A 15,463-nucleotide genomic window follows, 5' to 3' on the forward strand; every position below is an offset into this window, starting at 1 on the left:
AAGACTGCTTTGTCGCTGCTGTCGAACCCCATGGTAAGGATTATTTCATCTTAGTTTTAGACTGCTGGGGGACTTCCTTTGACACACCAAGTCCCTCTCTCCTCTATCTTTCTATCTTCCCATTTGTGTGTGTAGCAGGTTTGGAAAAATGTTTGAATTCCACCAAATATCCCTCATTTTACTGTGTATTTTTGGTTTTAATTTGTTTGCTTTTAATTTAATGGAGGGACTGTTTATGTAATTTACATGGGAAATGCGCCCTCTGCTGGGCGCTTTGGGAATGTACGGTTTGTTTTCCCGGCTCTCGTCAGACGGTGTTGGATCTGGCCGAGAGCGGTAGGTACCTTGTGTAGCGCGAGGCAAATGTACTAAATACTATGTTCAATGTGTATTTAAGTGTTAGGCAGGGTGATTGTGATTAGTATAGGTTTTTAACAGTTGTTGTGCTTCATTTCCTTCCGTGTATTTTTGTGTATTGTTCTGTTTTGAGTGTTTTAGTGAGCTAGCTTAAATGCTATGTTTCCATGTGTATTTGCGTTAGCATTCTCCAATCTGTATTCAGCACTGCGCCTGTATAAGTGTATGTATTTCTTTTTATGTTGTTAGGCATGTGTTGAGGGCGAATGAGCAACGCTGTGTTTTTATTTTCCTAAAACACTCAACAGGTATGTTATTGGCACTGAACTTATATTATATATTAAGTGTATATTTTGTAATGCTGTGAGGAAGTGGGGGGGATTTGAAAGACGTTTTATTTGGGCTACATATAACGGAGTCTCCTTAGATTCTTTAGTTGTATTTTTGCATTTATTGTTTAATATGTGGGATTTTTATTTCATTGAGAATGTAAATTGTGAGACGGTGTTGGATCTGGCCAAGAGCGGCGTGTGTTGAGGGCGAATGAGCAACGCTGTGTTTTTCTTTCCCTAAAACACTCAACAGCATTAAACTTCCTGTGCCAAGGCCTGAGTCTCCAGTCGTCTTCACTCTAGACACAACGCAGGTGACCGGTACTGAGGCCAGACCGGTTACATGTGCATCCATGTCCCAGAAATGCTTGTTACTAACCTAGCTCTGGGGCGTCATTCCCTGGAGTCCTTATGTTCTTTTTTACCCAACATGTTTCCTTGGATCAGGGAGGCTCCAAAATCATGGTAGCAGGGTGATTCTCTGAATTGGGTGCCCTTCAAGTCCCCCAAACTTGCTTCAAAGATTATCACTTAAAGGAAATCATTTCTAATCAGCAATAAATATAACAATTTCTGATCAACCCATATCAATTGCATGCTTAAAATAACATACCGGTTAAAGCCCCGTCCATTTCAAGACAACCCGACCCACTTCTGGGTTAAATCTGACCACTTCCGGGTTAGGCCCCACCCAGTCCGAGTACGGATACGGATACAGATACAGATAATTCATGTGGTAAACAGATACAGATACAGATAATGCTGTACTCACTCTTCCCTAGTGGCAACCTCGGAGACAGGGTTACACCTGTCACCTGTGAAGAACGAGCCAAGAACACAGTCAAAATAAGCTAATATTAAGAAGTATTGTTGTTTTTAATTTATTTCTTGTCTTTGATAGATTAAGACAAAATGCATGCCTCTATATGATGCTTTGTATATACAGTATATCCTACACACACAGAACAAATTGATTATACATCAACCTACAGCATACTTTTAAACCTGTCAAAAGGAGGAAAAAAAACAAAAACGCTTTAGAGCATATTTCCATTCTGTTCTGTTCATTGTGTTCTTGGTGAAGAATAATTCTAACCTTGTGTTTTTGGGTAGTCATTTCAGCCCAGAAGCTCTCCATGTCAATTTCCTCTGGGATCTGCAGGGGTGGTATTGGCATAGTCTGGTATTCCAGGAACTTGTCACGGAGTAGGTTATACTGCTGGGGGCCATGGCAGGGGAGCAGGTTGAGAAACCTAATTTAAGAAAGCAGTTTTTTATTTTAGGGGTGATCCGAGTATCCGGCTGAAACGAGTATCCGGTACGGATAAAGCACTTTTGCCGAGTACAACTATTATACAAGTAATATGAGTCAATATCCGTGATAGAATACAACTCCTCAACTGGCCACGCAGCGTTCTGTGATAGTCACAGCGCTCCCCCCCGCCTACAAACACGCTCGGATCAATCTCACACACACACAGAACATGGAGAAATGCGCTCCCTTGGCCTCTCTTTCTCTCTCTCTCTCTCATACAGTATGACCGGGACTCATTGCTCTGCATTAAGGTACATATGCAGGACTTTTGTATTACCTGGGACAGATTTTCTGAGTTTTTCCCTCCTAAACTGGAGTGCCACGCGTCATCACCGGAATACCTGCTGCTTACTTGGCGCCGCGGTAGGAGAAGGAAGCGGGGATCTAGGGCTGGGGCCCAGGTCTGGAGGAGAAAGTGGCGATCCCGTGGTTTCCCATCTGGGCCAAATGGATCCAGAGCTCCTGGGAGTGAGCGATGCTTGAGGCCGGTCCCGGTCTGCGAGTCTGATCAGGACGTGGTCTGTGTGTCATCGCCTGTGTGGAGCATCTCCGACTGGATCTTTCCCACCCGGCCTGTTTGCCGCCGCGCGCCCAGTCAGCGTGTCCTGAGTCCGGTTGTCTGTCGGATGGATCTTGCCATCCAGCCTGTCCCAGACCAGCCTTGGTCACACACCTGCCCTACCAGTATTGCACTTCTAAACGCGCGCTCCATTGCAAGCAAGGCCTTTACCCTGAACGACCATTTTGCTAAGGAAAACTTGGACTTCCTATTCATTACAGAGACATGGCAGCGTGAGAACGAAAACGTTCATCTTAAAGAACTATGCGCCCCGGACTGCTCCGTGTTTGGAACTCCCCGGCTTTCGCGTCGAGGAGGCGGCCTTGCGTTGGTCTTCCGGGATTTTTTCTGCTGCAGTTTGATGGACACCGCTTCGCCCGACACCTTTGAGCTGCAGATGTTTAAGATTGGGAAACTACACCCCTTGTAGCATCCAGTCAATATTGAGAAGGCCAGAACTGATGGTTTGATTACTTTTAATGCTTTCCTTGTCCTCAACCAACGTAAGAGCTGTGTACAACACAAATAAACCATGCATTACCATCATATTTTGAACGTTACACAGCTCATTAAATTACTTTCAACACGATAGCATTACTAAATTAAACATGTTACGTTACATTTCAAGTAGGCTAGCACATATATATTTCTCATTAACTTTACAAACCTTGTTCCCCATTTGACCGAAGCTAAACCTTGTAGTTTTAACTGTTTTTCCGTGACCTTTTACTGTTTTTAACCACGAACACTTTCAGACTTTCCTTTCAGACTTTCCTTTCGTCCTTTCCGTCGTTCGTCTTTTCCGTCGTTTGTCTTTTCCGTCGTTTTCCCGGTTCATTTACGTCACTATACTTCCGGTTTCTTTGGTTGTCAAAATAAAAGCCCGATACCTTAATAATAAAACCTTATAGCGTAGCTATAATCAAAATAGTGTTTAACTACTCTATTGGCCTTTAGCTGCAGATGTTTAAGATTGGGAAACTACACCCCTTTTACTGTGTTTTAGTTTACCGACCCCCTGGTCCTGCACGCACATTTCTTGATGATTTCTCTGAGCTGTTAACATCTATCATTAAACTAGATCGCGTTTTAATCCTTGGGGACTTTAATTTGCATATTAATGACCTCTCGTGTTCGACTGCAGTTGAACTGTTGACAATTATGGATTCTTTCAACTTTGTGCAGCACATTTCCGGCCCCACGCATAAAAAAGGCCACACGTTGGACCTGGTATTTTCTTGTGGCCTAAACATTGATAAACTGAATGTTGAAGATCGTCAAATTAGTGACCATTGTTGTGTTTCATTTAATTTGTCTCTTACCACCATGCCCGCCGTCTCTAATGTTGTAACACGAAAACGCATTATCAGTGAGACAACACTTAGTGATTTCTCTGCATCTTTTGAAACTTGCTCCGTCATTGAATGTGATGATGTTGATTCATTTGTGCAAATTTTCAACGACCACTGTCTGTCGGTTTTGGATTTGGTAGCACTGGTTAAAAAGATTTCAGGTTCACAGAAGAAGGCCTCTCCATGGATAAATGACAATATTTGTAGCTTTAGGAGAAAATGCCGGAAGACTGAGCGTCTGTGGAAAGCCACTAAAGTAGAGGTACACAGACTCCATTTAAAAGACATGATGCTAGATCTAAATGAACTTATAAAGCAGGCCCGCTCAGCTTATTTTTCTAACCTTGTGTCAGGAAATGAGAAAAATCCAAAAGTCTTGTTTGACACCATTGAAAAGCTTACTGCACCCCCATCTCCTCCTGTGCCTGTGTACACACATGAGGACTGTAACAACTTTTTGATGTTTTTCTTGAACAAAGTACATGACATTAGGGCCAGTGTTAATCCTCCACTCATTCGTGGTTCTTTCACTGAGTTCTCTTCAGTGTCGTCTTGGTCGTCCTTCACTCCTGTCAGCTTACAGGATGTGAAGACCATAACAAGAAATATGAAACCGTCTTCGAGCCCTGCTGACATCGTCCCAACAAATCTATTTTTGAAAATATTTGATATCATCGGCCCCTGTGTGGAAAATATAATTAACCTGTCACTTAAATCTGGCACAGTTCCAAATTACTTCAAACACACAGTGGTAAATCCGGTCCTTAAAAAGCCCAATCTTGACCCTTCAGAACCCAAAAACTACAGGCCCATATCTAAACTTCCATTTATCTCCAAAATCTTGGAAAAAGTAGTTGCATGCCAGCTGACCTCCTTTATGGAGCAGCACAACTTGTTTGATACTTTTCAATCTGGCTTTTGAAAATCTCACTCCACTGAAACAGCCCTAATCAAAGTCTCTAGTGATGTGATGATGGCAGCAGACTCTGGCCGCTACACTGTACTTGTACTTCTTGATTTGACATCGGCTTTTAACACTGTGGATCACGGTATATTGATCAATAGGCTTCACAATGAGATGGGACTATCAGGATCTGTCCTTCAGTGGTTCTCATCCTGTATTTGTGACAGAACCTTCAATCTTGCTGTAAATAATGTTCAGTCTGATGTGACAAATTTGTCTTGCAGAGTGGCACAGGGTTCAGTTTTGGGCCCTATTTTGTTCTTACTGTACATTTTGCCACTTGGTCAAATTATCCGCTGTTTCAAAGATGTATCATATCACTTCTACGCTGACGATGTTCAGCTGTATTGTTCTTTTAATGATGCTGAATTTCACCGTTGGCCTCTGTTTCTAGAGTGTGTGTCCTCCATCAAAGACTGGCTAGCCACAAACTATTTACAGATAAATTCAAACAAGACTGAAATGCTGATTTTTGCCCCAAACCATAAGATCCCTCTTATCAAACAGCAGCTTGGCTCCCTGGGTCCTTCTGTCAAATCCAGCCTCAGAAACCTGGGGGTTGTGTTTGACCAGGCCATGTCCCTGGAGACACACTCAAAACAGCTTGTTCGAAATTGTTTTTTTCACCTTAGGAACATCTCTAAAATTCGCAAAATGTTGTCAAAGAAGGATCTGGAAATGATAATTCATGCTTTCATATCAACAAGACTCGACTACTGCAACGCTGTTTTTACCTGTTTGAATAAGTCTGCTTTAAACAAATTGCAAATTGCTCAAAATTCTGCTGCCAGACTTCTAACAGGTGCCCCTCGAAGGTCTCATATTACCCCTGTCTTGTTGGACCTCCACTGGCTCCCTGTAAAATTCAGGATTGATTTTAAGATTTTAGTGCTGACTTTCAGAGCCTTAAACGGTCAGGCCCCACATTACATCCTGGACCTTTTGAAGCTGTATTCCCCTGACCGCATTCTTCGGTCTTCTGGCCAGAACCTACTTGCAGTCCCTAAGACCCGTTATAAGACCCGAGGGGACATGTCATTTCAGTCTGTTGCTCCCAGACTGTGGAACGCCCTGCCCCTGTCCTTGCGTCTTGCAGACACTGTCGTCTCTTTTAAAAAAGATCTGAAAACATGTCTGTTTAAGAAGGCTTTTGGTTGATGGGTTTTTGCTAGTGTCATTTTAATTTTATATATTTATATACATTTTTACTGCTTGTTTTTTACTTACTCTTTTGTACAGCAGTTTGTGATTTTTATCTGAGAAAAGCGCTTTATAAATAAACTTTACTTACTTACTTACTTACTCTCTCTCTCTCTCTCTCTCTCGCTCCCGCTCCGTCAGGCAGGCAGTCAATAGGGTCTGCAGATCTGTTCCGTTAACGTTTAGGGTTTTTTCAGCTTCAGGTTTGTTTTTAACTTCGGTTTATAGTACTTACATACTTAGTAACCAGTAGGTTTCTGGTAAACGTGGGTTTCAGACATGCTGCTTGGTTTAAATGCAACTCCCGTTGTGTCTCTGCCATCGGAGATTTTTTTTTTTTACTGTCAGCTGCCCCCCGCCCCCTCTCTCTCTGTGTCTCTCTCTTACTCACACACACACACACACACACACACACATACCTGGTGTGAAAGAAAAAAAAGAACCAAAAAAAAAAATCACACTGATCATAAAAAAATTAAAAGTTAAAAAAAGAAAGTTATATTGAGTATGAAAACTCTTGTTCATTACATTTTACTTCATAATTGCAACCGCATGTGTTGTATTCATTGTTGCAAAACGTTCTGTATATAGTTTGTTTGTTACCATGACAACACCATTGATCTGAAGCGTGATACTGTCATGTAAATAGTTTTCAAATCAGCAATAAATACAACAGTTTTTGATCAACTCATATCAATTGCATGCTTAAATAACATAACGGTTAAAGCCCCGCACATTTCAAGAGAACCCGACCCACTTCCGGGTTAAATCTGACCACTTCCGTTTTAGGCCCCGCCCAGTCCAAGTACGGATCCGGATACAGATAATTAATGTGGTAAACAGATACAGATACAGATAATGCTGTACTCGCTCATCCTTAATGGTCATCAACCCAAAGGAGCAAATAAGTATTTGAAAAAAAAGGCACTTGGCTCATGTGCTTAGAGTCAAAATTATGGTGTTAATGCCTTTGTATTGAATTTGGTGTATTTAATCTCAAATAACAAGCAGAAATTGCTGGAAAAAAAACCTGACCTCTCAACAAAGTAAGGGGCATCTTCTACGCCACATTCCAACCTCTGCCGAAAATCAACAAACTTGGCATGCTTGAGCAGTGGCTCTTGTAGAGGCAGTTTTTTTAGAGCATAGTCCTCAGCATAGGTCAGAAACGCCAAGGCAGCTTCAATTGCTCCATCTGCTCTGCCGTGAATTCTCCATCATCCAGTAGCTTGTTGAGCTTCACCCTGGTGGTGAATCCAATATTCAGCTTTCTTCCTATCACAGGCTCAGTGGTAGAGCGGTTGCCTGCCAATCGGAAGGTTGGTGGTTCGATCCCCGCCCCTGCAGTCATTGTCGATGTGTCCTTGGGCAAGACACTGAGCCCCGAGTTGCCCCCGGTGCTGCGCATTGGAGTGTGAGTGTGTGTGAATGTTTATCTGATGAGCAGGTGGCACAGGTGTGTGAAACTTGCATAAGCTCTCAGAAGCAGCAAAAAAAGAAGAAGCCCCCAAAATCCCACCCACCCTCCCATTGTACCTCATCATGTAACAGAAATATTGAGGACTGTTCTCTCTGGAGTAGGAGGTTGAATGAGGTGAATACTGGTATGTCCATGTGTTTAAGAATCTTAGAGAGAAATGATAAGATTGTATATAGGTCTATAGTTGGCTAAAACATCTGGATCAAGGTTGGGCTTTTTCAGAAGAGGTTTAATTACAATTACTTTAAAGTGCTGTGGTACATAGTCTGTTTAGAAAGATAGATTGGTTATATCTAGTAGAGAGGTGTTGACTAATGGTAACACTTCTTTAACCCTCTGAGCCCGAGACACTCGCCCACGAGTAAAAAAGTACCTCTTTAATAACTTTTGAAACATACAAGCGATTTACTCACTTTCGGTTTCGTTTGAATCCTGACGTTTTCGGCTTTACGGAGGTCTTTTCCGGGTCTTTCTAGCCTCTACAGGGGGTTTTCTATCCAGCCTGGAACTTCAGCCTCTTTGGGCTTTAAATCCATACTGTTATATCCAAGATTGATCCACTTTATGTCCATAATTCATCGCGTTTTGGCTCATTTTCTGCCGCTGGATTGCTCCTCCGCGTCTGCCCTGTCTGTCCCGTCTATTGTTTCAGGAAGTACATGCCCATATATGGGAGATAAAGTTACCCTCTTGTATGGAAGGCCAGAGGGGACAAAAATGCCTATAGACTCTATTGAATGCCAAATAATGCAATATTTAGACACATACGTATTTGCTTGTAAACATTGCTGTGGGTGTATATCAATAAATATGACATTATTATGTATTATTGGCTACTACTAAATGTCATGAGAGCAAAACGTCTTGACTTTTTTGGAAAAAATGCATGTATTTGTCAACTGTATAAGTTATAATGATTATTTCTTCACAGTGTGACTCCCAAGACATATGAGAAGTGTTTTAGAATGGAAAATGGCTTAGGTTTTACTTATATGTCTGTGATATCAATACATATCTGGAAGATTAATTTATTTATTTATTTATCTTTAAGGCCCTACAACCATTTTTAACATGCAAGGGACCTCACTGCAACCCCAATATTCCAATAACCCAGTTTGTCCTAAAAAAAATGATGTTCATATCTTGACTGTAGACAACAGGGTTGATGTTTTACAAGCTTTTTTATAAAATAAATCCAGACGGAAATTAAACTGTAAAAATGGCCTCAGGGCCCAGAGTGTTAAGTAGTAGGGATGAGCGAGTACAGCATTATCTGTATCTGTATCTGTATCTGTTTACCACGTGAATTATCTGTATCCAGATCCACACTCGGACTCGGACTAAAACGGAAGTGGTCAGATTTAACCCGGAAGTGGGTCTGGTTGTCTTGAAATGTGCGGGGCTTTAACCGGTATGTTATTTAAGCATGCAATTGATATGAGTTGATCAGAAATTGTTATATTTATTGTTGATTAGAAAACTATTTACATGACAGCATCAAGCTTCAGATCAATGGTGTTGTCATGGTAACAAACTATATAGGCCTACAGTATATAACAAGTTTTGCAACAATAAATACAGCAATGTGGTTGCAATTATTAAGTAAAATGTAATGAACAAGAGTTTTCATACTCAATAATATAACTTTATTTTTTTAACTTTTAATTTTTCTATGATCAGTGTGATCAATTTTTTGGAGTGTGAGTGTCTTTGCCTGTGAGTGAGTAAGAGATACACATATATATATATATATATATATATATATATATATATATATATATATATATATACTATATATATATAGAGAGAGAGAGAGAGAGAGAGAGAGAGAAACAAAGAAAGAGGGGGGCGGGGGGTTGGAATGTGTTTGTGTATCTTAATTTGTAATATTATTCATTTATACCGCAACTCCCTTTTATTTTTTTTATAAAACACAGCAAGAAAGTTTCAGACATTCAAAAAATTGGTTAGAGCCAGCAGGCAGTTAAAAAAAACAAAAAAAAAACTCCGACGGCAGAGATGCAACACGAGTAACATTCTACCAAGCACTATGTCTGAACCAACCCCACGGTTACCAGAAGTCCCCTGGTTACTAGGTACTAGTTCAAACTGAAGTATAAAACAAACCTGAAGCTTGAAGAAACCCTAAATATTAACAGAAAAATCCCCGCGGACCAGGAGGGGAGAGAGCTTTTCACTTCTCCGTGTCCCGTGTGCGAGTGAGAGGCACACAGCAACGGGAGTCTGTCTGTGTAGGGAGGGGCGCTGGGAGTAGCCAATCACAGAATAGTGTAGGGGAGGGGCGCTGGGACTAGCCTATCACAGAATAGTGTGAAGGAGAGGCGTTGTGACTGGCACTGTGACTAGCCTATCACAGAACGGAGACACAGTCAATGGAGAATTTCATTGAATCCGAGCACAGATATTGACTCGCATTACTCGGATAATACTTGTACTCGGCAAAAGTGCTTTATCCGTACCGGATACTCGTTTCAGCCGAGTACTCGGCTCATCCCTATTAAGTAGCCTAGTCAGGATGTACAAATAATTGATAAAGATCAAGTGAAGCAAAGCAGTCTAAACATATATCTGGTTTTACAGCTGTTTCTGATCCTGAGTTAAGAGAGTCAGGGCCAGTTTAAGGCAGGTCTTGGTGAATTTTGCTTCTACTAGTAATAATTTTATCATTGAAGAATGTCATAAAGTTTTACTACTAAGAGCTATAACCTTCCGTTAGTCTGGCTACAGTGCTGAAAAGAAACCTTGGGTTGTTCCTATTTTTCTCTATTAATGACGAGTAGTACGCTGCTCTGGCAATTGTTGGAGCTAAATCCTGCTCCATCTCAGGGTTCATTCAATTAGTATCAAAATCTCAGATGTGGATGTGTGAATCCATTTTATTACATAGGATATCCTAGAGACAAATACAGAGTCAACCTAACACGGCTCTCCCCCAAATTTGTCTGACTCTCTACTCCTGGACCCCCTGGTCTTATTCACAAAGGGTGGGGTCTCTTGGCCACAGTGGTGTGTGTGTGTGCCTATTCGTTATCTTTCAATTGGAATGTGACTTAAAGTTTATGACCCTCAGTTCACGACTGGCAAAGCAAAAGATCAGTGGGCCATAAAGAGGGACTGGAACCAGAGACAAGATGTGTCTCTCTAACATCATCAATTCAACTTCTGACACATTTGTAGAGCTGGATTATAACAAAATGTAGCAGAACATCTTATATTATAAAACCTAAGTATTGCAAAACATCTTAATGTAACAAACAACAAACTATATACTTATGACAACAAACTTAATACATGACCAACATGTCTTCATTTATGCTGAAATAATGTTTTTACCTTTGTAGCTTAAATGTATAATGCAATCACACACAATTTTTAAGCACATATAACATTTTAAATTCCAACACATTACGGAGGCCTTCCTATACGTTTCCGTGATATTTGCTTTAATTTGCGAGTTTCAGTGTTATACCATGGAGCTAACCGTCTTTGTTTTATTATCTTCTATTTTAGAGGGGCAACAGAGTCGAGTGTTGTTCGCAGCGAGCCTGCTGCCCTATCAACAAAATGATTGATTTGGGAAGGACTGAAATTAGCATAGGAGTCCTCCGTTACTTTGTGACTTGGTAATGAATTAAATGCTAATGGAATCACATCCTTAAATTTAGCTACAGCACTATCAGATACACATCTTGTATAGAAGGTTTTGCCTAATGGCGTGTAGTTCAGCAGTATAAACTCAAAAGTAATCAAACAGTGGTCAGATTAAAAGGGATTCTGTGGGAACACTATTAAATGTTCAATTTCAACACCATACACCAGAACAAGATTGAGGGTGTGGTTAAAACGGTGAGTAGGTTTATGAACACTCTGAGAGAAGCCAATAGAATCTAAAAGAGAGATAAACGCAGTACTATAGCTATCATTGTCATCGTCCACATGAAAATTAAAATCCCCTACAATAAGAACTTGTTTGTTTTTAGCACTAAATTTGACAAGAACTGAAAATTCGGATAAGAATTCAGAGTATGGACCAGGTGCTCGGTACACTATAACAAATAGAACTGGTTGCAGTTATTTCCAACTTGGGTGTGGAAGACTAAGAACAAGACTTTCAAATGAGTTATAATTCAGTTTAGGTTTAGAGCTGATTGGTAGACTAGAATCGAAGAAAGCTGCAACTCCACCTCCTCGGCCTGTGCCTCGAGGAATGTGAGTATTAATATGACTGGGGGTATGACAAGGTGTGTGTGTGTGTGTGTGTGTGTGTGTGTGTGTGTGTGTTGAGACACAGAGAGAGAGGGGGCGGGGGGCAGCTGACAGTAAAAAAAAAAAATCTCCGATGGCAGAGATGCAACGGGAGTTGCACTTAAAACAAGCAGCATGTCTGAAACCCCACGAGCCCAGAAATCTACTGGTACTATGTAAGGACTACAAACCCCACGTTCACCAGAAATCTACTGGTTACTATGTCTGTAAGTACTATAAACTGAAGTTAAAAACAAACCTGAAGAAACCCTAAACGTTAACGGAACAGATACGCGGACCGAATTGACTGAAGGAGCGGGAGCGAGCGAGAGAGAGAGAGAGAGAGCGAGCGAGCGAGAGAGAGAGAGAGAGAGCGCATTTCTCCATGTTCTGTGTGTGTGTGATTGATCCGAGCGGGTTTGTAGGCGGGGGGCGCTGTGATTATCACAGAACACTGCGCGGCCAGCTGAGGAGTTTTATTCAATCCGAGCACGGATATTGACACATAATACTCGGATAATACTTGTACTCGGCAAAAGTGCTTTATCCGTACCGGATACTCGTTTCAGCCGGATACTCGGATCACCCCTAAATGTTACCTGTCTAAACATTCCCCTGTATCCCCCTATATATCTCTGGTGTCATAAGCCTCTTGTTCTATATTGTGTGACAGTAACATCTATATTTTATATCTGCTGGTTACATCTTCACTGAAGCTACATCACACTTACAGTATATTGATTAAATTACTAAAATCCAATATGCCACTGTTTTATGGCTGAAGGATTACATATTTTGGCACATTTTGCTGTAATTAAGCAGTACATGTTTGTTCTTCTGAAACCCTGGGTTCTGTAGTAGAATCTAAAATAAATCTTTGAACAAAGTTTGGCAGCGCAGTGTTCGTTTATAATGTTGAACCCTTTAATGAGACAGGCGACTTTGAAGAGGGTAATGCAATGACTTGATTTTACTGCAGAATAGAACTTGTTTGTAGATAACTTACAACTGACTAACCTCTGGTATAAGCACTGAAAAGTTGACCTCACTGTTGCTACCTGGTCATCAGTCAGAGCATGCAGGTTTAACTCTGGGCTCGGGGTGAATGATGATGTTGATAACTATGTTGCAAATAAAATCGAAAATCAAAGAACAACAATAAACACATCTGTATCAGTAATCTTGATTAAACAGTTACCAAAAGCACAGTAGAAAGGGGGAACAGTTTGGTCTATTACATGGAAACCACAATAAATATTAATTTAATTATATAACATATAGGGATGAGCCGAGTACCCGGCTGAAACAAGTATCCGGTACGGATAAAGCACTTTTGTAGTATTATACGAGTAATGCGAGTCAATATCTGTACTCGGATTGAATAAGTCTCCATTGACTGTGTCTCCATAGGCTAGTCACAGTGCTAGTCACAGCACCTCTCCCTTACACTTTTCTGTGATAGGCTAGTCCCAGCGCCCCTCCCCCTGATCACACTGATCATAGAAAAATTAAAAGTTAAAAAATAAAGTTATATTGTTGAGTATGAAAACTCTTGTTTATTACATTTTACTTAATAATTGCAAGCAAATTGTTGTATTTATTGTTGCAAAACTTGTTATATACTGTAGGCCTATATAGTTTGTTTGTTACATAACAACACCAATGAAGCTCAATGCTGATGCTGTCATGGAAATAGTATCAGCAATAAATATAACAATTTATGATCAACCCATATCAATTGCATGCTTAAAATAACATACCGGTTAAAGCACCGCCCATTTCAAGACAACCAGACCCACTTCCGGGTTAGGCCCCGCCTAGTCCGAGTACAGATACGGATACAGATAATTCATGTGGTAAACAGATACAGATAATGCTGTACTCGCTCATCCCTAATAACATAGCGCTAACAGTAACAACTCTGCACACACAAGTTCTTAGTTTAACCTATATTACCATCTGTATTGAACCAAACCATGCGCTTATTAAACATGACTGGTGATGTGTGCGTGGAAAGGCACGATATTAAATAACTGTAAAATACTACTGTTGCTAAGATATTTCTTTTGGTCCAGGTTTATATAAGCCTATTTATTGATTGATTTTTTTTCTTCTAATGTTACTGTGGTATAACGTCAGTGCTGCATATTATGCCTGTTCTAAAAGCTTGGCTTTTATTTATATAGGCTATATTTACTATTACTTCTGGATCACTTAGGCCCACCTTTCTTTCTTTTAATGTAGATCTTCAAACGGAGAAATGAAAATAGGTATTTCAAAAAAACAAAAAAGGACCATTATTTGAATTTGGTTTAGTCGTTTTTCATTTTTTGGAATTCAGAAACCAAAACGGGAGAACGGCTCTTTTTTTTAACCATTTCTTTGTTTTTGGTTTGAAACAACAAACAAAAAAACAAACTATCAAAACGTGCATGGACCGCCAGAGGTTCATATAGCCTAAGAATCCGGTTCAGACAACGTTCAAGGCTTAACCAACGAACGGAGACATGCAGGAGAATCTCCATATAGTCATCAGCTTCATGGAGCATACATTTCATATAAATCTTATGTATTCAAAAACATTTCAAAATTATAAATGTTACTGTCAAAAGTGCATACCTGTCAAGTACCCCTTTCGGTTTGTACTACCCTTGAACCAGTAGCCAACATCAACTACCAAGTCCTCCAGATCAAATTTGGACACCTGCAATATATGAATCAGACCGTAAATATTCAGTTAATGCATGTAATCAGAAGACAAAAAATAAAGTTGCATGTAAAGTACAATTAGGCCTATACTCATGTCAAAAAATCCAATCCCAGCTCTTTTAGCGGTGTTGTGGACTATATAACATGGGCAACCGTGAACGTAAATACTAGAGTGTTCTTTCAGAATTCTGGAGGCAATGGAATTCTGTGAACCTATGTTCACAGCAGCATTGTCCACTGAGAGACCAACACAGTTTTGCCATGGGATAGCCTTTTCTGCTAAGGTGGCATTTATCTTGCTGAAGATGATGTCTGCTGTCCCACACCTTGTTCTGCTAGTAGTACATATCCCCAGGAAGCGGTGGACAACCGTATCATTGATAAACATCCAGATAGTCAGGGGTTTCATCTTTTCTACTCCTGCAATGACAGTATGTAAGCTTATAAAGCCTCCCATTCTTATTATACACATTTGAAAACTATATCATGCCTGATTATTGTGGAAAAGGAGAAACTATTCATGTTCAATAGTTTGGGAAATACCTGTGTCAATGGATCCATCTGTGAAGAAGGTGTATGGCCCTTCCCTCATTTGTACCAACAACTCATGAAAATGCGGTGTCAGTGCTTCGTTAACTATACATGAACTCTTGGTTCTTGCACACTTGTACTCTTGGGCTGTTTTGGAATCCTTGAAAATTCCTTAAGAAGAGGCCCAAGGTGGTCAGTCAACGCAAGCAGCACATTGTGCTGAACTAATGTTGCTGTCATTTAACCTCAGCCCTTCTGGGCTATAAGAAAAAAGTGAGTCTAAATAGACACCAGAGCCAACAGGGCACGGGTGACCACAATGGCAATTAAGACGTACATAAAAGTAAGAAACCCTGATTTGAAACACAACACAGAAATACAAAACCTAAACAAGACGG

The sequence above is a fragment of the Etheostoma spectabile genome, unplaced genomic scaffold (genome assembly GCF_008692095.1).
Source record: "Etheostoma spectabile isolate EspeVRDwgs_2016 unplaced genomic scaffold, UIUC_Espe_1.0 scaffold00570090, whole genome shotgun sequence".
Taxonomy (NCBI): Eukaryota; Metazoa; Chordata; class Actinopteri; order Perciformes; family Percidae; genus Etheostoma; species Etheostoma spectabile.